Source organism: Procambarus clarkii, chromosome 38 (assembly GCF_040958095.1).
Source record: "Procambarus clarkii isolate CNS0578487 chromosome 38, FALCON_Pclarkii_2.0, whole genome shotgun sequence".
NCBI lineage: Eukaryota > Metazoa > Arthropoda > Malacostraca > Decapoda > Cambaridae > Procambarus > Procambarus clarkii.
In genome coordinates, this window is record NC_091187.1 from 32,645,552 (window position 1) to 32,666,780 (window position 21,229).

Consider the following 21,229-nt stretch of genomic DNA (forward strand, 5'->3'; position numbering starts at 1 on the left):
TAGTCCAAACGTCCAATCTTGGGGTGCAAACATTACCAATCCGTGTACGCCAGACTGGTGTGTGACCGGTCTTGGCCCACCCTGATGATATTGGGCTCTGGGAGGGCAAATATCCTGACTTGAAGATAAATGTTCATCGCCTTTCCTGCCACGCCTTGTCAACATACAAGCAAGCACCAGTGATCAATCTAAATTATGGCGCGTATGTGCCAAGAGTGTCGGAACTGTTGGGTTGTGTAGAGAAGAACAGGAGTGGTGAGGCTGGTCTTGAGAGGCCAGTACTAGAAGTTATACAGTACCAGTCCACCCTCTCGTCTGACCGTCTCTCTCGAGCCACATACATGATTACCTTCGTCGACATCAATAAGAGGTATGCAAATAACAACACACATTCACACATTTGTAAGGCTAACTTAAACATATAAATTGTTAAAGTATAATTTATGAATTATTCTTTTGGTAATTGAGTATTTTAAATTAATATATAAAATATTATTTATCTTGTCTGTTTACCTGAGGGCTGGTCGCATATCTGGTTGCATTGCAACCTTCTGTCATTGCGTAATGTCCTTTCATTCATTTTCTTATCAGCAAAAAAACTACAACTAATTTAACATAAATGTTAAGCTTGACCCGTAACTCAACATTCACAATGTTAAACTAAGTGCTTTCTCTAATACATTTTATGTCTTCTCTGCCGCTTTTTAATTTCATGTTAACCAATGACCATTAATTAACATTGACTCCACGGTTCATGTTAAACATTGACTCCACAGATCTCCATGCTTCATGCTACGTCTTCATCACATATCTCCCCGCTGCATGTTAAACATTGACCCACAGCTCTCCGTGCTTCATGTTAAGAATTGACACACAGCTCTCCGTGTTTTATGTAAAACATTGACCCAGAGATCTCTGTGCTTCATATTAAACATTGACTCCACAGTTCTCTGTTCATCATGTTAAACATAGACCCACAACTCTCTGTGCTTCATGTTACTCATGGATAACACCTCTTAATAATTCATGTTACTCATGGATCACAGCTCTTAATGCTTCATGCTACACATGGACCATAGCTCTTAATGCTTGTTAGGGAGGCAGCGTTGTGCCAGGCAGGCAGAGTGGTGCCAGAGAGGCAGCGCGGGGCCAGGGAGGCAGCGTGGTGCCAGGAAGGTTGCTTGGTGCCAGGGAGGCAGCGTGGTGCCAGGGAGGCAGTATGGTGCCAGGAAGGCAGCGTGGTGCCAGAGAGGAAGCGTGGTGCCAGTGAGGCAGCGTGATGCCAGGGAGGCAGCGTGGTGCAAGGGAGGCAGCGTGGTGCCAGGGAGGCAGCGTGGTGCCAGGGAGGCAGCGTGGTGCCAGGGAGGCAGCGTGGTGCCAGGGAGGCAGCGTGGTGCCTGGGAGAAAGCATGATACCAGGGAGACAGCGTGGTGCCAGGGAGGCACCATAGTGCCGAGGAGGCAGCGTGGTGCCAGGGAGGCAGCATGATGCCAGGGAGGCAGCGTGGTGCCAGGGAGGCAGCGTGGTGTCTGGGAGGCAGCGTGGTGCCAGGGAGGCAGCGTGGTGCCAGGGAGGCAGCGTGGTGACAGGGAGGTAGCGTGATGCCAGGGAGGCAGCGTGGTGCCAGCGAGGCAGCATGATGCCAGGGAGGCAGCATGATGCCAGGGAGGCAGCGTGGTGCCAGGGAGGTAGCGTGGTGCCAGGGAGGAAGAGTGGTGCCAGGGAGGCATCATGTTGCAAGGGAGGCAGCATGATGCCAGGGAGGCAGCGTGGTGCCAGGGAGGCAACACGGTGCCAGAGAGGCAGCATGGTGCCAGGGAGGAAGCGTGGTGCCAGGGAGGCAGCATGGTGCCAGGGAGGCAGCATGATGCCAGGGAGGCAGCGTGGTGCCAGGGAGGAAGCGTGGTGCTAGGGAGGCAGCATGGTGCCAGGGAGGCAGCGTGATGCCAGGGACGCAGCATGGTGCTAGGGTGGCAGCGTGGTGCCAGGAGGCAGCGTGGTGCCGGGGAGGCAGCGTGGTGCCAGGGAGGCAGTACGGTGCCATGGAGGTAGCGTGGTGCCAGGGAGGCAGTATGGTGCAATGGAGGCAGCGTGGTGCCAGGGAGGCAGCGTGGTGCAATGGAGGCAGCGTGGTGCCAGGGAGGCAGCGTGGTGCCAGGGAGGCACCGTTGTGCCAGGGAGGCACCGTTGTCCCAGGGCGGCAACGTGGTGCCAGGGAGGCAGTATGGTGCCAGGGAAACAGTATGGTGCCAGGGAGGCAGTATGGTACCAGGGGGGCAGCGTGGTGCCAGGGAGGCAGCGTGGTGCCAGCGAAAAAGCGTGGTGCCATGGAGGCAGCGTGGTGCCAGGGAGGTAGCGTGGTGCCAGGGAGGCAGCGTTGTCGTGACGCTGAACCCCGGTTCATTCCGAACACAGCGATTACCCAACACATAACACCTTGCCTCAGCAACCGTTACTACCACCTATACTTCTACACACACCCAAGACCCTTGAGGCATACCATTAGGCTTGTACTGGAACACAATGAATGAACATATGGAAGGTATTTAAAGGCCGTCGGGTTTTGTCATTTAATTACAAAGAATAGACTCTGACAAATAATTACATATTAACATACTCTATTAGGTCAATACACTTCCAATACCCATAGACCACTTGACCTCCGCGATCACCACCCACACTCGTAACATCCGCCTAAGTCCCTAATACGGAATGATTACTACAACGCTCCACACCCGGTTAGTCTTTCATTCAATACTCACATACTGCAGACTTAACTTGGTCACTAAGATCACATCAGGTTCTCGCATAGCTGTCTGCTACACTTCGCTGCTGCCACAAACGGAGATCCAGAGGACTTCTCAGTTCAATTCCCACAATCAGACTGCTCCAGCCAACCATGGCCTCAAACATTTCACCACGCCTCTCGAGGAAGGTATAATCCGATTAACCTTATCCCTAGAGCGGTAACCTTGATCCTAGAAGCCTGACGAAGAATAATTCCTCTTTCCAGGAATTATTAATTTGGCTAAATAGCTTCGGTCTTAATCCCTTGGCCTTTCTTAGATATGTGATCCATAGTCTGTCTACTTAACATGTACTTCCAATCATCATTCGTTAAGTGTTGTAGTAATGATCCTCTAGCTAATAATCCCTACTAACTTGTGGATTACAACAGCGTGGTGCCAGGGAGGCAGCGTGATGCCAGAGAGGCAGCGTTGTGCCAGGGAGGCAGTATGGTGCCAGGGAGGCAGCGTGATGCCAGGGAGGCAGTAAGGTGCCAGGGAGGCAGCGTGATTCCAGGGAGGCAGCGTTGTGCCAGGGAGGCAGTATGGTGCCAGGGAGGCAGCGTGATGCCAGGGAGGCAGTAAGGTGCCAGGGAGGCAGCGTGGTGCCATGGAGGCAGCGTGGTGCCAAGGAGGCAGCGTGGTGCCAGGGAGGAAGCGTGGTGCCAGGGAGGCAGTATAGTGCCAGGAAGGCACCGTGGTGCCAGGGAGGCAGCGTGGTGTCTGGGAGGCAGCGTGGTGCCAGGGAGGTTGCGTGGTGCCAGAGAGGTTAGGTGGTGCCTGGGAGGCAGCATGGTGCCAAAGAGGCGGCAAGGTGCCAGAGAGGCAGTATGGTTCCAGGGGAGCAGCATGATGCCAGGGAGCCAGCGTGGTGCCAGGGAGGCAGCGTGTTGCCTGGAAGGCAGCGTGGTGCCAGGGAGGCAGCGTGGTTATAGGGTGGTAGCGTGGTGCCAGGGAGGTAGCGTGGTGCCAGGGAGGCAGCGTGTTGCCTGGGAGGCAGCGTGGTGCCAGGGAGGCAGCGTGGTTATAGGGTGGTAGCGTGGTGCCTTTGAGGTAGCGTGGTACCAGGGAGGTAGCGTGGTGCCAGGAGGTAGTGTGGTACCAGGAAAGCTGCGTGGTGCCAGGGAAGCAGCGTGGTGCCATGGAGGCAGCATGGTTCCAGGGAAGCAGCATGGTGCCAGGGAGGCAGCATGATGCCAGGGAGGCAGCGTGGTGCCAGGGAGGCAGCATGGTGATAGGGAGGCAGCGTGGTGCCAGGGAGGCAGCGTGGTGCCAGGGAGGTAGCGTGGTGCCAGGGAGGCAGCATGGTGCCAGGGAGGTAGCGTGGTGCCAGGGAGGTAGCGTGGTGCCAGGAAAGCAGCGTGGTGCCAGGGAGGCAGCGTGGTGCCAGGGAGACAGCATGATACCAGGGAGGCAGCGTGGTGCCAGGGAGACAGCATGATACCAGGGAGGCAGCGTGGTGCCAGGGAGACAGCATGATACCAGGGAGACAGCGTGATGCCAGGGAGGCAGCATTGTGACAGGGATGCAGCGTGGTGCCAGGGAGGCAGCATGGTGACAGGGAGGCAGCGTGGTGCCAGGGAGGCAGCATAGCCATGGAGGCAGCATGATGCCAGGGAGGAAGCGTGGTGCCAGGGAGGCAGCGTGGTGCCAGGGAGGCAGCGTGGTGCCTGGGAGGCAGCGTGGTGCCAGGGAGGCACCGTGATGCCAGGGAGACAGCGTGTTGCAAGGGAGGCAGCGTAGTGCCAGGGAGGCAGCATTGTGACAGGGAGGTAGCGTGATGCCAGGGAGGCAGCGTGGTGCCAGGAAACCTGCGTGGTGCCAGGGAGGTAGCGTGGTGCCAGGGAGGCAGCGTGGTGCCAGGGAGGCAGCATTGTGACAGGGAGGCAGCGTGTTGCAAGGGAGGCAGCGTGGTGCCAGGGAGGCAGCGTGGTGCCAGGGAGGCAGCGTTGTCGTGACGCTGAACCCCGGTTCATTCCGAACACAGCGATTACCCAACACATAACACCTTGCCTCAGCAACCGTTACTACCACCTATACTTCTACACACACCCAAGACCCTTGAGGCATACCATTAGGCTTGTACTGGAACACAATGAATGAACATATGGAAGGTATTTAAAGGCCGTCGGGTTTTGTCATTTAATTACAAAGAATAGACTCTGACAAATAATTACATATTAACATACTCTATTAGGTCAATACACTTCCAATACCCATAGACCACTTGACCTCCGCGATCACCACCCACACTCGTAACTTCCGCCTAAGTCCCTAATACGGAATGATTACTACAACGCTCCACACTCGGTTAGTCTTTCATTCAATACTCACATACTGCAGACTTAACTTGGTCACTAAGATCACATCAGGTTCTCGCATAGCTGTCTGCTACACTTCGCTGCTGCCACAAACGGAGATCCAGAGGACTTCTCAGTTCAACTCCCACAATCAGACTGCTCCAGCCAACCATGGCCTCAAACATTTCACCACGCCTCTCGAGGAAGGTATAATCCGATTAACCTTATCCCTAGAGCGGTAACCTTGATCCTAGAAGCCTGACGAAGAATAATTCCTCTTTCCAGGAATTATTAATTTGGCTAAACAGCTTCGGTCTTAATCCATTGACCTTTCTTAGATATGTGATCCATAGTCTGTCTACTTAACATGTACTTCCAATCATCATTCGTTAAGTGTTGTAGTAATGATCCTCTAGCTAATAATTCCTACTAACTTGTGGATTACAACACCACTCCCCTCCTTAAACACGCATATGTCCCCATATGCATCATTGCAATGGTTCCATTAGTGTAAGGACCTGGAGGATGCACCCACTATATGTGTACAACTAAATAATCATCCAAAAAGTTCATCATACACACGATGAAATAAATTAAAATTTTCCCCGACATGACTCACAACACTTCTCCAACATATACATTATATTCACATCATAGCACAGGTAAAATAGTCTGTAATAATTTTTCCCATCTCCAACAATGCACATATACCTAAACTGCTGACATATAATTACATACAAACATAACCATAAAATTACATGGACCAGAATGCTGGCACTTAAACAGAAATGACACTAGTCATTAATATATACACAACACATATATATCTAAGGTTCTTCATCCTTAGTAATAAGTTAATAATAATTTAACATCTTGCCCTGTACTGTTGACATAAGGGCTTACAATGATCACACAATGTTTCACTGACCTCCTCCACAATTGGCAGCATCACTTCTCTTGTCTTCGTGTCCCATGGTTACTAGGTCATAGATCCTCCATGACCCAGACAAAACCCAGGCTGTCCAGCCTGGTGAATGTTGTCAATGTACCATCGTTGCTCTGAGCTAACGTGATCCTGGCCTCCAGAGCAACGGAGATTCCTACCCCAGGGTCATGTTCCCTCGGGTCTGTGCTGACGTCACGTTCCAGGGCACCAATCCCAGAACGCTGTAGATCCCTCACAGCTCTCTGGTCTAGGCTAATACTACTACCATATCTATACTAATTAATAGTTTGAAAAAATTCAGGCTGACATTAAATGACATTTCCAAGAACAAAGGTTGAATTAAAAGTCAACTTTTGTATTTGTTCCCTGATTGTAAATTAGGCATACCTTGTGTTGAAGGAATGCAAGGTATGTCGTAAAATAAAAGTTTGAAAGCCACTCGATAGATTTTAAATGGAATTTGAATGAACTCTGTATACCATACGCATGTATATAAGGGGCCTCGTAGCCTGGTGGATAGCGCGCAGGACTCGTAATTTTGTGGCGGGGGTTCGATTCCCGCACGAGGCAGAAACAAATGGCCAAAGTTTCTTTCACCCTGAATGCCCCTGTTACCTAGCAGTAAATAGGTACCTGGGAGTTAGTCAGCTGTCACGGGCTGCTTCCTGGGGGTGGAGGCCTGCTCGAGGACCGGGCCGCGGGGACACTAAAGCCCCGAAATCATCTCAAGATAACCTCAAGATAGGCCCATCCGCCCAGAGTGTGTCCACCTGTATTCACACCTTCCCGACCGCTGTACCTGCAAAATATTCCCTCGGAGCCCCCTGGCTCGATCCCATTATTACATAACCCCCTCGGCTCCTTACTCTCTCCCCGTATATAGCCTGAGCGCAGCTGCAAAACCATTGCAGCTGGCCCTTATCCCTGCTTTGATGTCAGGGGGCGAATTTCGCCTATAGCGTCACGTTGGCTTCACTTCCTCCCCCTTTTTTTTCTAGAATTACTGAGTGTAGCCTCATAGCTTCCCTTCTACTCTACCTGAAGCTTTGTGACATGATCCCGGGGGACCTTCTCAAGCCTAACACTCAGTAATGGTGCCGATGAGGTAATATACAGTATATACATACACATACATTATCACAATAAATACCACATTAAAATCATTTCACAACTAATGTCACTAAAGCATCATACTGCCACTGGCTCGCCTCTAGCGAGATTCCTGTAACAACTTAATTAATGAGAAGTTAGTATATCTACTTGGCTCGCCCACTGAAACCACCAACACCTGAAATTTTGAAATTCTACATTATAATCTTATCCATAAGACTTACCCACTCCGACACACCATCACCTCTGGTCAACCCAACCACTGATGACCTCATTATAACACCACGTCTCTCAACAGCCAGGCTCTGTGTCCTGACGCACCTGACCTCATTACACCGATACTCACCGTACCCACCACCACCTGGCCTCCTGTGCCGCTATGTACTCCACAACACCACACTCCATACCAGGTGTCCAAACGCCACAACACTACACCACCCACTACACACGCTACTCTACACAACACTCTACACGCTACCCCACAGTCTACAAAACTACCATGCCCATGCACCACTCAACACCACACTCTACACACTACCCCACACTCTACAAAACTACCATGCCCATGCACCACTCAACACCACACTCTACACACTACCCCACACTCTACAAAAACTACCATGGCCATGCACTACTCTACAGTACATACTATGCTCCTTCTGTCTTCATGACCCCACGAGAGCGGGTCGGATAGCGATGTGTCACCGTCGCCTGTGGACCTTGTCCCCGGTCCTGCGAAGGCTGTTCTGTGTTATCTACCCTTGATTGCCAACTCCTCGTACCCCTACCTATGTTCTCAGCCGCTGGTGTGCTCTCCCCTGACACACTCTCCGTAGGGTATGGCTCCTCACTTGCCTGACCGGTCAGTGTATAGACGCGGTCTGGGTGACAGGAGAACACATGCTCTGTGTTTAGCACCTTAACCTTCACTTCTGCATTCTTTTTGCTAATTACCCGACATGGCCCCACAAACTTTGGTGCCAACTTACCTTCTGCCTGAGCGTGCATCTGCTTCACGAACACCCTATCACCTTCATTGATCACCTTTGCGTTGGACCTTGTTCCGCGCATTATAATACGCCTCTGCTACCTCTGTCGACTTTCTTAAATGTAGTTTCACCAAGTCAAATGCCTTGGTTGCTCGCCTACAGACAACACTTTTGAAGTCTTACGCATAGCATGGCGGTTGCTTGCTTGTGAACGTCGTGAACGGAAGTCGGGGATCGAACCCATGCAACAAAAAATGCGGGGTTTCTCCCACCGACCTATTGAACGCCGTGTTGAGCGCCGACTCCACCATCGACAAACTCTGATCCCATGCAAGCACATCATCTGCAGCCAAATGCCGTAGAATACTGATTACTTCAGCATTGTGTCTTTCAACCAAACCATTCGCCGATGGTCGATATGCCAGCACTGGAGTATGTTTGAATTGATACACACTCGCGATGGTTTGAAATACTTGATTGATAAACTCTGTTCCTTGGTCTGACACAACTTGTTGAGGAGCCGCAAACCTGGTTAACACACTTTCCACCATGGCCTGGGTCACATCCTCTGCCGATTTAGAACGGAGTGCACTCACCACAGTGAATCGTGTGAGTGCATCCACTGCTACAAATATGTACCTCGCCCCTGAATGAGCTTGTGGTAGCGGCCCAATGAGATCTATGTGTACTCTCTCGAAGGGAGTACTCACATCCGGCCACCTACGCAAAGGTTCCGCCCCCAACCTATGTGCCTTGTACCTCAGACAACTGTCACAAGAGGCTACATAGACCTTGATATCTTTACCCATGGATGTCCAATAGAACCTTTGACGTGCCCTCTGCAACGTCTTGGACTCCCCTCCATGGCCTGCTGCTGGGATGTTATGACACAGATACATTGCAGTCCTCTGGAACTCCGGTGTCAAGACTGCCTGGTATACTGGTTCAGACCGTATACCCGAAACCCTACCAAGATGATACAACACCTCATCTTCAACCACAAACTCATCCACTGGTGCTGGAAGTGACTTCCTCACTCTGATCCCATGCAAGCACATCATCTGCAGCCAAATGCCGCAGAATACTGATTACTTACTCCTGGCGTCGACCAGGAGGCCTGGTCGACGACCGGGCCGCGGGGACGCTAAGCCCCGGAAGCACCTCAAGGTAACCTCAACTCCGCACGCTGACCCCTCAAAAACTTCCTTACCTCCCCCCACAGGGGGTGACCTTCCTGACTCCGTATCAACTGCCTCACATTCCACGACACATCTTCCTCCCCCCTTTCACTCACCACTGCTACATTGTGACACCTTGACAACGCGTCAGCGACCACATTGCTTTTCCCTGGTACATGTTCAAAGTTTGTAATGTTAAACTCTGAGAGCGAGGTAACCCACCGTGCCAGTCGCTGACAAGGCTCCTTGGACTCGAACACATACTTAAGGGGTTTGTGATCGCTTCTGAGCCAAATTTCATGTCCAAGCAAGATGTACCGGTTCCGTTGTAATATGAATGTGATCGCTAGCGCTTCCCTCTCAATTGTACTATAGTTCCTCTCTGCAGGACATAGTACTCGTGAACAAAATGCAATGGGACGCTCCCGTCCTCGCTCATCCACCTGAGCTACCACACCACCTATCGCTGCGCCAGAAGCATCCGCATACACCAGAAACGGTTTGCTAAAATCTGGGTGCGCCAAGATACTGCTAGAGCTGACAGCAGCCCTCAGTACCTGGAACGCCTGCTGTTGTTCCTTCCCCCACACGAACTCTGCAAGTCCACTGAACTGATGTAATGGTCTTGCAATTTTTGAAAAATCTTTAATAAATCGCCGATAATAGCTAACCAACCCCAGGAAAGGTTTGCACTCTTTCTTGTTCTGTGGAACTGGGAACTCTTGAATATCCCTGGTTTTATCTGGCAATGGACTGATACCCATCCGGCCCACTGTATGACCCAGGAATATTACCGATTCTCCAAAAAAAACTGCATTTTTCGAAATTCACTTTGAGGTTGTGTGACCTCAGCCTTAGCAAGAGTTTCCTCAAATTATGCATGTGCTCCTCTAATGACTTTCTCAGCACGATTACGTCATCGAGGTACAGCAACGCTGTGGGACCTATCAACCCCGATAATACACTCATCATTAGCCTACTGAACACAGCAGGTGCTGACTTCAACCCGAAAGGAAGTCGTTTATATTGCCAGAGCTCGTTGCACGCACTAAACGCTGTTATTTCCTTCGACTCTTCCTCCAGCGGTATCTGGTGATACCCACTGAGCAGGTCTAATGTGGTAAATTATTGTGTACCCTTCAAGTGTGTCAATGTGTCCTGTATGTTAGGTAATGGGTATGCTTCGTCTTTCGTCAGCTTGTTTATTCTGCGGAAATCTACGCATAACCTCACTCCCCCATTCTTTTTCCTGACTACTACGAGAGGGCTGTGCCACGGTGAACTGGATGGTTCAATGATATCATGCTCCCTTAGCTGGCTTATCTCCTCCTTCACCTCCCTCTGGTGTGCCACTGGTATGCTATATGCTCTCGTATATACTGGATGTGCGCCCTCTACGTCAATTCTATGTGCTCCTTGAGTAATGCACCCCGGGGGTTCCCCTCTCAACGCAAAAACATCCGGGAACTCCCTGACTAAGCCCCTTAAGGCTTCCTTAACCTCCCTTTCCATGGACATCCTATCCACTATTCCCATTAATTTATCCATTCTATCCTCGTCGCCCTCACTCTGGCTTACTGACATGGCTGCAATAATCTCCTCCACAGGGTGCGCCCACGCTACCTGTGCATGCTTACTCAAGGTGACTGGCCACCGAGAGGGATTAAAAACCCTCAACCGAATTACCCCTTCATTTATGTCTTCAATAGTCTCCATTATCACTAACCTTGCTGGATTATCCAATGGCTCAATTTGCACAACGTCTACTCCCTTGGCTTTACATGCCATTTTAATCACTAAGGATGGATCTCCCGGAATGGTGACATCCTTGGGTACCGTGACTGCCCACTGTATATTCTGGTCCCCAGCCGAGTTACCACAGTTACCCCTCACTACTGCTACTCCTTCTCTACTCCTCACCTTGTTAACGTCTACCGCTTGACCCCCACATACCAATTTATTCCCCAATGCGCTGAACGCTATGGTACATGAGTATTTTTCGAGGAAATCAATTCCCAGGATAATGTTGGTATGTTTCAGCCCTATATCCTGTATTACTACAAAACTATGTTTAAACCATCTATCTTCTAGCTGGAAATCCACAGTTGTCTCTCCCAACACCCGCAAAGCATTATCCCCCACCGCCGTTAATCTCCTGTTGTTCGGTATCAGCCTGACGTCTGATCCTAACACGCTACGACTCATGATGGACACGGAAGCACCGGTGTCCACCAAGGCTGTATAGATAGTGCCCTTTAACCGTAAATGCACCTTTATGGGATGACCCGACCTGACGGTACACAACCACTGTCCGCCACCCCCTACTGTACACACTGGGTAATTAGGCGGAACAAAAAGCTTACACTGCCAGGCCAAGTGACTACCGTCACCACACAGCTTACACACTTTGGTCTGCTTAGGTCGTTCCGGCTCGTGTTTACCTGCAGTGTACCCCGTTCCCCGGGGATACCCTCTACCGGTACCCTGGTTCTGGTGGTACATTCCTGTTGCTCCCTGAGCAGGCGTGTATCGTGGTGGAGCAGGAGTGAACCTGCCTCCACGTGCCCCTTGATTATAGCCTCCTCGCTGCCCACGAGTACCTTGATGGGGTCCCCACGACACCCCACTCGTATTGTGTCTCTGGAACACCCTTGGCTCCCAGCCCTTATTATTGTTACGTCGAGGAGCACCTCGCCCCTTGCCCTTGGAATGTGTGACCCCCGCCGCGGGTCCATCCTCCACTGGCTGAGCTACTGGGGCCCAGAGCTGAGCCTGTCTCTCTTGCGTGTCTGCAAGATTTGCCTGTTCCTTAGGGGACACTTCCTTGAAAATGTCATCCTCTGTCAGTTTATGTGTCGGGCTATTCTCCGCCCAAAACACTGCATGTTTCACCGCTTCCTTAAAAGACTTAGCTTCCCTGCAGTGTAACGCACTTTCCCGCGGTAATGCACCGAAAAAAACACTCCGTTGCATAGAATCTCTTACTACCCCTGTGAACTGCGTTTCCGTCCGCTCAATCACATCACCCAAGAGTCTTATTCTATGGCCAAACGCCCTTAATTGTTCCCCTGGTTCTCGTTTAAGTGCAGCTAACTGAGCCTTTAGTTCTACTGCATCGTGCTGCACATCGTAATGATCTATCAGTTCCTGCTTAAACTCGCTATAACTATTTATTTCTCTAATTTCCGCCGAGTTGAGCAGGGTCTTTGCTTCCCCTTTCACCTTGGAATATGCCAATGCAATCTTTGCCTGATCCGACCATGACCCCACACTAGTCGCCTTCTCTAGAGCAAAGAAAAATGTTCTAATACCCGTCAGTAACTGACCTCTCGAATCCCGTTTGGCGCCCCAAAACGTGGGTATGTCTCCATATACCTTAGGTCCTGCATTAGTCGTCTCATGCGTGCTCAACACATTTTTCAACCACTGTGCAACCTGCCCAATTGTCTCTGACGCTGCCGCCTGTGCCGTAAGCAACACCGGCGTGTTATCACCACTCTTACCCTGACCGACATTACTCGTGGCCTGGCCACTGACGCTCCTATTACTACCCGTACCCGTCATGGCTACTCGCCCCTTATGTGCTCGTGTATGAACCAGCTTGACGCTTTGCCGTACAGTAACCTTACTTGGCCTTATTCCCTTAATCTCATTAGAATCACTTATAATTTTAAGCCACCATTAACAACGTCACTTATCAGTTCCCCACACTACTGTTTCCACCCCTTAGGAGACCTTTCGCTGCCGCACAACGTGGCCACTCCACTTGGCCACACACCTTGGCCCCACACCCCACTATGGCCACTCACTGGCCCACACACCTTCCCTTCCTCACTCCAATATCCACCGTCCTGAACACAACCCGACGTCTACCAATTCCCGAACATTCCCTCACCAACTAAACCAGTAACACACTTCCTTCATCTCTCAAAGTGTTCCAAAACCTGTTTGCGCTGCCACCAAATATGTCGTGACGCTGAACCCCGGTTCATTCCGAACACAGCGATTACCCAACACATAACACCTTGCCTCAGCAACCGTTACTACCACCTATACTTCTACACACACCCAAGACCCTTGAGGCATACCATTAGGCTTGTACTGGAACACAATGAATGAACATATGGAAGGTATTTAAAGGCCGTCTGGTTTTGTCATTTAATTACAAAGAATAGACTCTGACAAATAATTACATATTAACATACTCTATTAGGTCAATACACTTCCAATACCCATAGACCACTTGACCTCCGCGAACACCACCCATACTCGTAACTTCCGCCTAAGTCCCTAATACGGAATGATTACTACAACGCTCCACACCCGGTTAGTCTTTCATTCAATACTCACATACTGCAGACTTAACTTGGTCACTAAGATCACATCAGGTTCTCGCATAGCTGTCTGCTACACCTCGCTGCTGCCACAAACGGAGATCCAGAGGACTTCTCAGTTCAACTCCCACAATCAGACTGCTCCAGCCAACCATGGCCTCAAACATTTCACCACGACTCTCGAGGAAGGTATAATCCGATTAACCTTATCCCTAGAGCGGTAACCTTGATCCTAGAAGCCTGACGAAGAATAATTCCTCTTTCCAGGAATTATTAATTTGGCTAAACAGCTTCCGTCTTAATCCCTTGGCCTTTCTTAGATATGTGATCCATAGTCTGTCTACTTAACATGTACTTCCAATCATCATTCGTTAAGTGTTGTAGTAATGATCCTCTAGCTAATAATCCCTACTAACTTGTGGATTACAACAGCGTGGTGCCAGGGAGGCAGCGTGATGCCAGGGAGGCAGCGTTGTGCCAGGGAGGCAGTATGGTGCCAGGGAGGCAGCATGATGCCAGGGAGGCAGTAAGGTGCCAGGGAGGCAGCGTGGTGCCATGGAGGCAGCGTGGTGCCAGGGAGGCAGCGTGGTGCCAGGGAGGCAGTATAGTGCCAGGAAGGCACCGTGGTGCCAGGGAGGCAACGTGGTGTCTGGGAGGCAGCGTGGTGCCAGTGAGGTTGCGTGCTGCCAGAGAGGTTAGGTGGTGCCTGGGAGGCAGCATGGTGCCAAAGAGGCGGCAAGGTGCCAGGGAGGCAGTATGGTTCCAGGGGAGCAGCATGATGCCAGGGAGCCAGCGTGGTGCCAGGGAGGCAGCGTGTTGCCTGGAAGGCAGCGTGGTGCCAGGGAGGCAGCGTGGTTATAGGGTGGTAGCGTGGTGCCAGGGAGGTAGCGTGGTGCCAGGGAGGCAGCGTGTTGCCTGGGAGGCAGCGTGATGCCAGGGAGGCAGCATGGTTATAGGGTGGTAGCGTGGTGCCTTTGAGGTAGCGTGGTACCAGGGAGGTAGCGTGGTTCCAGGAGGTAGTGTGGTACCAGGAAAGCTGCGTGGTGCCAGGGAAGCAGCGTGGTGCCATGGAGGCAGCTTGGTTCCACGGAAGCAGCATGGTGCCAGGGAGGCAGCATGATGCCAGGGAGGCAGCGTGGTGCCAGGGAGGCAGCTTGGTGATAAGGAGGCAGCGTGGTGCCAGGGAGGCAGCGTGGTGCCAGGGAGGTAGCGTGGTGCCAGGGAGGCAGCATGGTGCCAGGGAGGTAGCGTGGTGCCAGGGAGGTAGCGTGGTGCCAGGAAAGCAGCGTGGTGCCAGGGAGGCAGCGTGGTGCCAGGGAGGTAGCGTGGTGCCAGGGAGGCAGCGTGGTGCCAGGGAGACAGCATGATACCAGGGAGACAGCGTGATGCCAGGGAGGCAGCATTGTGACAGGGATGCAGCGTGGTACCAGGGAGGCAGAATGGTGACAGGGAGGCAGCGTGGAGCCAGGGAGGCAGCATAGCCATGGAGGCAGCATGATGCCAGGGAAGAAGCGTGGTGCCAGGGAGGCAGCAAGTGCCAGGGAGGCAGCGTGGTGCCTGGGAGGCAGCGTGGTGCCAGGGAGGCACCGTGATGCCAGGGAGGCAGCGTGTTGCAAGGGAGGCAGCGTAGTGCCAGGGAGGCAGCATTGTGGCAGGGAGGTAGCGTGATGCCAGGGAGGCAGCGTGGTGCCAAGAAACCTGCGTGGTGCCAGGGAGGTAGCGTGGTGCCAGGGAGGCAGCGTGGTGCCAGGGAGGCAGCATTGTGACAGGGAGGCAGCGTGTTGCAAGGGAGGCAGCGTGGTGCCAGGGAGGCAGCGTGGTGCCAGGGAGGCAGCGTGGTGCCTGGGAGGCAGCGTGGTGCCAGGGAGGCAGCGTGATGCCAGGGAGGCAGCGTAGTGTCAGGGAGGTAGTGTGGTGCCAGGAAAGCTGCGTGGTGCCAGGGAGGTAGCGTGATGCGAGAGAGTTAGCGTGGTGCCAGGGAAGCAGCGTGGTGCCAGCGAGGCAGCATGATGGAATGGAGGCCGCGTGGTGCCAGGGAGGAAGATTGGTGCCAGGGAGGCATCATGGTGCAAGGGAGGCAGCATGATGCCAGGGAGGCAGCGTGGTGCCAGGGAGGCAGCGTGGTGCCATGGAGGCAGCGTGGTGCCAGGGAGGCAGCGTGTTGCCACGGAGGCAGCATGGTGCCAGGGAGGCAGCATGGTGCCAGGGAGGCAGCACGATGCCAGGGAGGCAGCGTGGTGCCAGGGAGGCAGCGTGTTGCCAGGGAGGCAGCGTAGTGCCAGGGAGGCAGTGTGGTGCCAGGGAGGCAGCATGGTGCCTGAGAAGCAGCGTGGTGCCAGGAAGGCAGCATGGTGCCCGGGAAGCGTGGTGCCAGAGAGGCAGCATGGTGCCAGGGAGGCAGCATGATGCCAGGGAGGCAGCATTGTGACAGGGATGCAGCGTGGTGCCAGGAAGGCAGCATGGTGCCAGGGAGGCAGCATTGTGACAGGGAGGCAGCGTGGTGCCAGGGAGGCAGTATGGTGCCAGGGAGGCAGCATGATGCCAGGGAGGCAGTAAGGTGCCAGGGAGGCAGCGTGGTGCCATGGAGGCAGCGTGGTGCCAGGGAGGCAGCGTGGTGCCAGGGAGGCAGTATAGTGCCAGGAAGGCACCGTGGTGCCAGGGAGGCAACGTGGTGTCTGGGAGGCAGCGTGGTGCCAGTGAGGTTGCGTGCTGCCAGAGAGGTTAGGTGGTGCCTGGGAGGCAGCATGGTGCCAAAGAGGCGGCAAGGTGCCAGGGAGGCAGTATGGTTCCAGGGGAGCAGCATGATGCCAGGGAGCCAGCGTGGTGCCAGGGAGGCAGCGTGTTGCCTGGAAGGCAGCGTGGTGCCAGGGAGGCAGCGTGGTTATAGGGTGGTAGCGTGGTGCCAGGGAGGTAGCGTGGTGCCAGGGAGGCAGCGTGTTGCCTGGGAGGCAGCGTGATGCCAGGGAGGCAGCATGGTTATAGGGTGGTAGCGTGGTGCCTTTGAGGTAGCGTGGTACCAGGGAGGTAGCGTGGTTCCAGGAGGTAGTGTGGTACCAGGAAAGCTGCGTGGTGCCAGGGAAGCAGCGTGGTGCCATGGAGGCAGCTTGGTTCCACGGAAGCAGCATGGTGCCAGGGAGGCAGCATGATGCCAGGGAGGCAGCGTGGTGCCAGGGAGGCAGCTTGGTGATAAGGAGGCAGCGTGGTGCCAGGGAGGCAGCGTGGTGCCAGGGAGGTAGCGTGGTGCCAGGGAGGCAGCATGGTGCCAGGGAGGTAGCGTGGTGCCAGGGAGGTAGCGTGGTGCCAGGAAAGCAGCGTGGTGCCAGGGAGGCAGCGTGGTGCCAGGGAGGTAGCGTGGTGCCAGGGAGGCAGCGTGGTGCCAGGGAGACAGCATGATACCAGGGAGACAGCGTGATGCCAGGGAGGCAGCATTGTGACAGGGATGCAGCGTGGTACCAGGGAGGCAGAATGGTGACAGGGAGGCAGCGTGGAGCCAGGGAGGCAGCATAGCCATGGAGGCAGCATGATGCCAGGGAAGAAGCGTGGTGCCAGGGAGGCAGCAAGTGCCAGGGAGGCAGCGTGGTGCCTGGGAGGCAGCGTGGTGCCAGGGAGGCACCGTGATGCCAGGGAGGCAGCGTGTTGCAAGGGAGGCAGCGTAGTGCCAGGGAGGCAGCATTGTGGCAGGGAGGTAGCGTGATGCCAGGGAGGCAGCGTGGTGCCAAGAAACCTGCGTGGTGCCAGGGAGGTAGCGTGGTGCCAGGGAGGCAGCGTGGTGCCAGGGAGGCAGCATTGTGACAGGGAGGCAGCGTGTTGCAAGGGAGGCAGCGTGGTGCCAGGGAGGCAGCGTGGTGCCAGGGAGGCAGCGTGGTGCCTGGGAGGCAGCGTGGTGCCAGGGAGGCAGCGTGATGCCAGGGAGGCAGCGTAGTGTCAGGGAGGTAGTGTGGTGCCAGGAAAGCTGCGTGGTGCCAGGGAGGTAGCGTGATGCGAGAGAGTTAGCGTGGTGCCAGGGAAGCAGCGTGGTGCCAGCGAGGCAGCATGATGGAATGGAGGCCGCGTGGTGCCAGGGAGGAAGATTGGTGCCAGGGAGGCATCATGGTGCAAGGGAGGCAGCATGATGCCAGGGAGGCAGCGTGGTGCCAGGGAGGCAGCGTGGTGCCATGGAGGCAGCGTGGTGCCAGGGAGGCAGCGTGTTGCCACGGAGGCAGCATGGTGCCAGGGAGGCAGCATGGTGCCAGGGAGGCAGCACGATGCCAGGGAGGCAGCGTGGTGCCAGGGAGGCAGCGTGTTGCCAGGGAGGCAGCGTAGTGCCAGGGAGGCAGTGTGGTGCCAGGGAGGCAGCATGGTGCCTGAGAAGCAGCGTGGTGCCAGGAAGGCAGCATGGTGCCCGGGAAGCGTGGTGCCAGAGAGGCAGCATGGTGCCAGGGAGGCAGCATGATGCCAGGGAGGCAGCATTGTGACAGGGATGCAGCGTGGTGCCAGGAAGGCAGCATGGTGCCAGGGAGGCAGCATTGTGACAGGGAGGCAGCGTGGTGCCAGGGAGGCAGCATGGTGCCAGGGAGGCAGCATGGTGACAGGGAGGCAGTATGGAGCCAGGGAGGCAGCCTGGTGCCAGGGAGGCAGCGTGGTGCCAGGGAGGCAGCGTGGTGTCAGGGAGGCAGCGTCGTGCCAGGGAGGCAGCGTCGTGCCAGGGAGGCAGCTTTGTGCCAGGGAGGCAGCGTGGTGCCAGGGAGGCAGTGTCGTGCCAGGGAGGCAGCGTGGTGCCAGGGAGGCAGCGTGGTGCCAGGAAGGCAGCGTGGTGCCAGGGAGGCAGCGTGGTGTCAGGGAGGTAGCGTCGTGCCAGGGAGGCAGCGTGGTGCCAGGGAGGCAGCGTCGTGCCAGGGAGGCAGCGTCGTGCCAGGGAGGCAGCGTTGTGCCAGGGAGGCAGCGTGGTGCCACGGAGGCAGCGTGGTGCCAGGAAGGCAGCGTGGTGCATAGGAGGCAGCGTGGTGCCACGGAGGCAGCATGGTGCCAGGGAGGCAGCATGGTGCAAGGAAGGCAGCACGATGCCAGGGAGGCAGCGTGGTGCCAGGGAGGCAGCGTGGTGCCAGGAAGGCAGCGTGGTGCATGGGAGGCAGCGTGGTGCCACGGAGGCAGCATGGTGCCAGGGAGGCAGCATGGTGCCAGGGAGGCAGCACGATGCCAGGGAGGCAGCGTGGTGCCAGGGACGCAGTGTGTTGCCAGGGAGGCAGCGTAGTGCCAGGGAGGCAGTGTGGTGCCAAGGAGGCAGCATGGTGCCTGGGATGCAGCGTGGTGCCAGGAAGGCAGCATGGTGCCAGGGAAGCGTGGTGCCAGAGAGGCAGCATGGTGCCAGGGAGGCAGCATGATGCCAGGGAGGCAGCATTGTGACAGGGATGCAGCGTGGTGCCAGGAAGGCAGCATGGTGCCAGGGAGGCAGCATTGTGACAGGGAGGCAGCGTGGTGCCAGGGAGGCAGCATGGTGCCAGGGAGGCAGCATGGTGACAGGGAGGCAGTATGGAGCCAGGGAGGCAGCGTGGTGCCAGGGAGGCAGTGTGGTGCCAGGGAGGCAGCGTGGTGTCAGGGAGGCAGCGTCGTGCCAGGGAGGCAGCGTCGTGCCAGGGAGGCAGCGTCGTGCCAGGGAGGCAGCTTCGTGCCAGGGAGGCAGCGTGGTGCCAGGGAGGCAGCGTCGTGCCAGGGAGGCAGCGTGGTGCCAGGAAGGCAGCGTGGTGCCAGGGAGGCAGCGTGGTGTCAGGGAGGCAGCGTCGTGCCAGGGAGGCAGTGTGGTGCCAGGGAGGCAGCGTCGTGCCAGGGAGGCTGCGTCGTGCCAGGGAGGCAGCGTTGTGCCAGGGAGGCAGCGTCGTGCCAGGGAGGCAGCGTGGTGCCAGGAAGGCAGCGTCGTGCCATGGAGGCAGCGTGGTGCCAGGGAGGCAGTATGGTGCCAGGGAGGCAGCGTGATGCCAGGGAGGTAGCTTTGTGCCAGGGAGGAAGCGCGGTGCCAGGGAGGCAGGGTGGTGCCGAGAAGGCAGCGTGGTGCCAGGGAGGCAGCGTGGTGTCAGGGACGCAGTATGGTGCAAGGAAGGAATCGTTGTGCCAGAGAGCCAGCGTGGTGCCAGGGAGGCAGCGTGGTGCCAGGGAGGCAGCGTGGTGCCATGGAAGAAGCGTGGTGCCAGGGAAGAAGCGTGGTTCCAGAGAGGTAGTGTGGTGCCAGGAAAGCAGCGTGGTGCCAGGGAGGCCGCGTGGTGCCATGGAGGCAGCGTAGTGCGAGAGAGGTAGGATGGTGCCAGGGAGGAAGTACGGTGCCAGGGAGGCAGCGTGGTGCCAGCGAGGCAGCATGATGACATGGAGGCAGCGTGGTACCAGGGAGGCAGCGTGGTGCCTGGTAGGCAGCATGGTGCCAGGGAGGCAGTATGGTGCCAGGGAGGCAGCATGGTGCCAGGGAGGCACCGTTGTGCCAGGGAGGCAACGTGGTGCCAGGGAGGCAGTATGGTGCCAGGGAAGCAGCGTGGTGCCAGAGAGGCAGCGTGGTGCCACGGAGGCAGCGTGATGTTATGAAGGTAGCGGGGTGCCAGTGAGGCAGCATGGTGCCAGGGAAGCAGCGTGGTGCCAGGGGAGGCACCGTGGTGCCAGGGAGGCAACGTGGTGCCAGGTAGGCAGCATGGTGCCAGGGAGGCAGTATGGTGCCAGGGAGGCAGCATGGTGCCAGGGAGGAAGCGTGTTGCCAGGGAAGCAGCGTGGTGCCAAGGAGACAGTATGGTGCCAGGGGAGGCAGTATGGTCCCAGGGAGGCAGTGTGGTGCCAGGGAGGCAGTTTGGTGCCAGGGAGGCAGCGTGGTCCCAGGGAGGCAGAATAGTGCCAGGGAGGCAGCGTGGTGCCAGGGAGGCAGCGTGGTGCCAGAGAGGCAGCGTGGTGCCAGGGAGGCAGCGTGGTGCCAGGGAGACAGTATGGTACCAGTGAGGCTGCATGGTGCCAGGGAGGCTGCGTGGTGCCAGGGAGGCAGCGTGGTGCCAGGGAGGCAGCGTGGTGCCAGAGAGGCAGCGTGGTGCCAGAGAGGCAGCGTGGTGCCAGGGAGGCAGCGTGGTGCCAGGGAGACAGTATGGTACCAGGGAGGCTGCATGGTGCCAGGGAGGCTGCGTGGTGCCAGGGAGGCAGCGTGGTGCCAGGGAGGCAGCGTGGTGCCAGAGAGGCAGCGTGGTGCCAGGGAGGCAGCGTGGTGCCAGGGAGACAGTATGGTACCAGGGAGGCTGCATGGTGCCAGGGAGACAGTATGGTACCAGGGAGGCTGCATGGTGCCAGGGTGGCAGCTTGGTGCTAGGGAGGTAGTAGGGTGCCAGGGAGGCAACTTGGTGCTAGGGAGGTAGTAGGGTGCCAGGGTGGCAGCTTGGTGTTAGGGAGGTAGTAGGGTGCCAGGGTGGCAGCTTGGTGTTAGGGAGGTAGTAGGGTGCCAGGGTGGCAACTTGGTGCTAGGGAGGTAGTAGGGTGCCAGGGTGGCAGCTTGGTGTTAGGGAGGTAGTAGGGTGCCAGGGAGGCAGCATGGTGCTAGGGAGGTAGTAGGGTGCCAGGGAGGCAGCGTGTTGCTAGGGAGGTAGTAGGG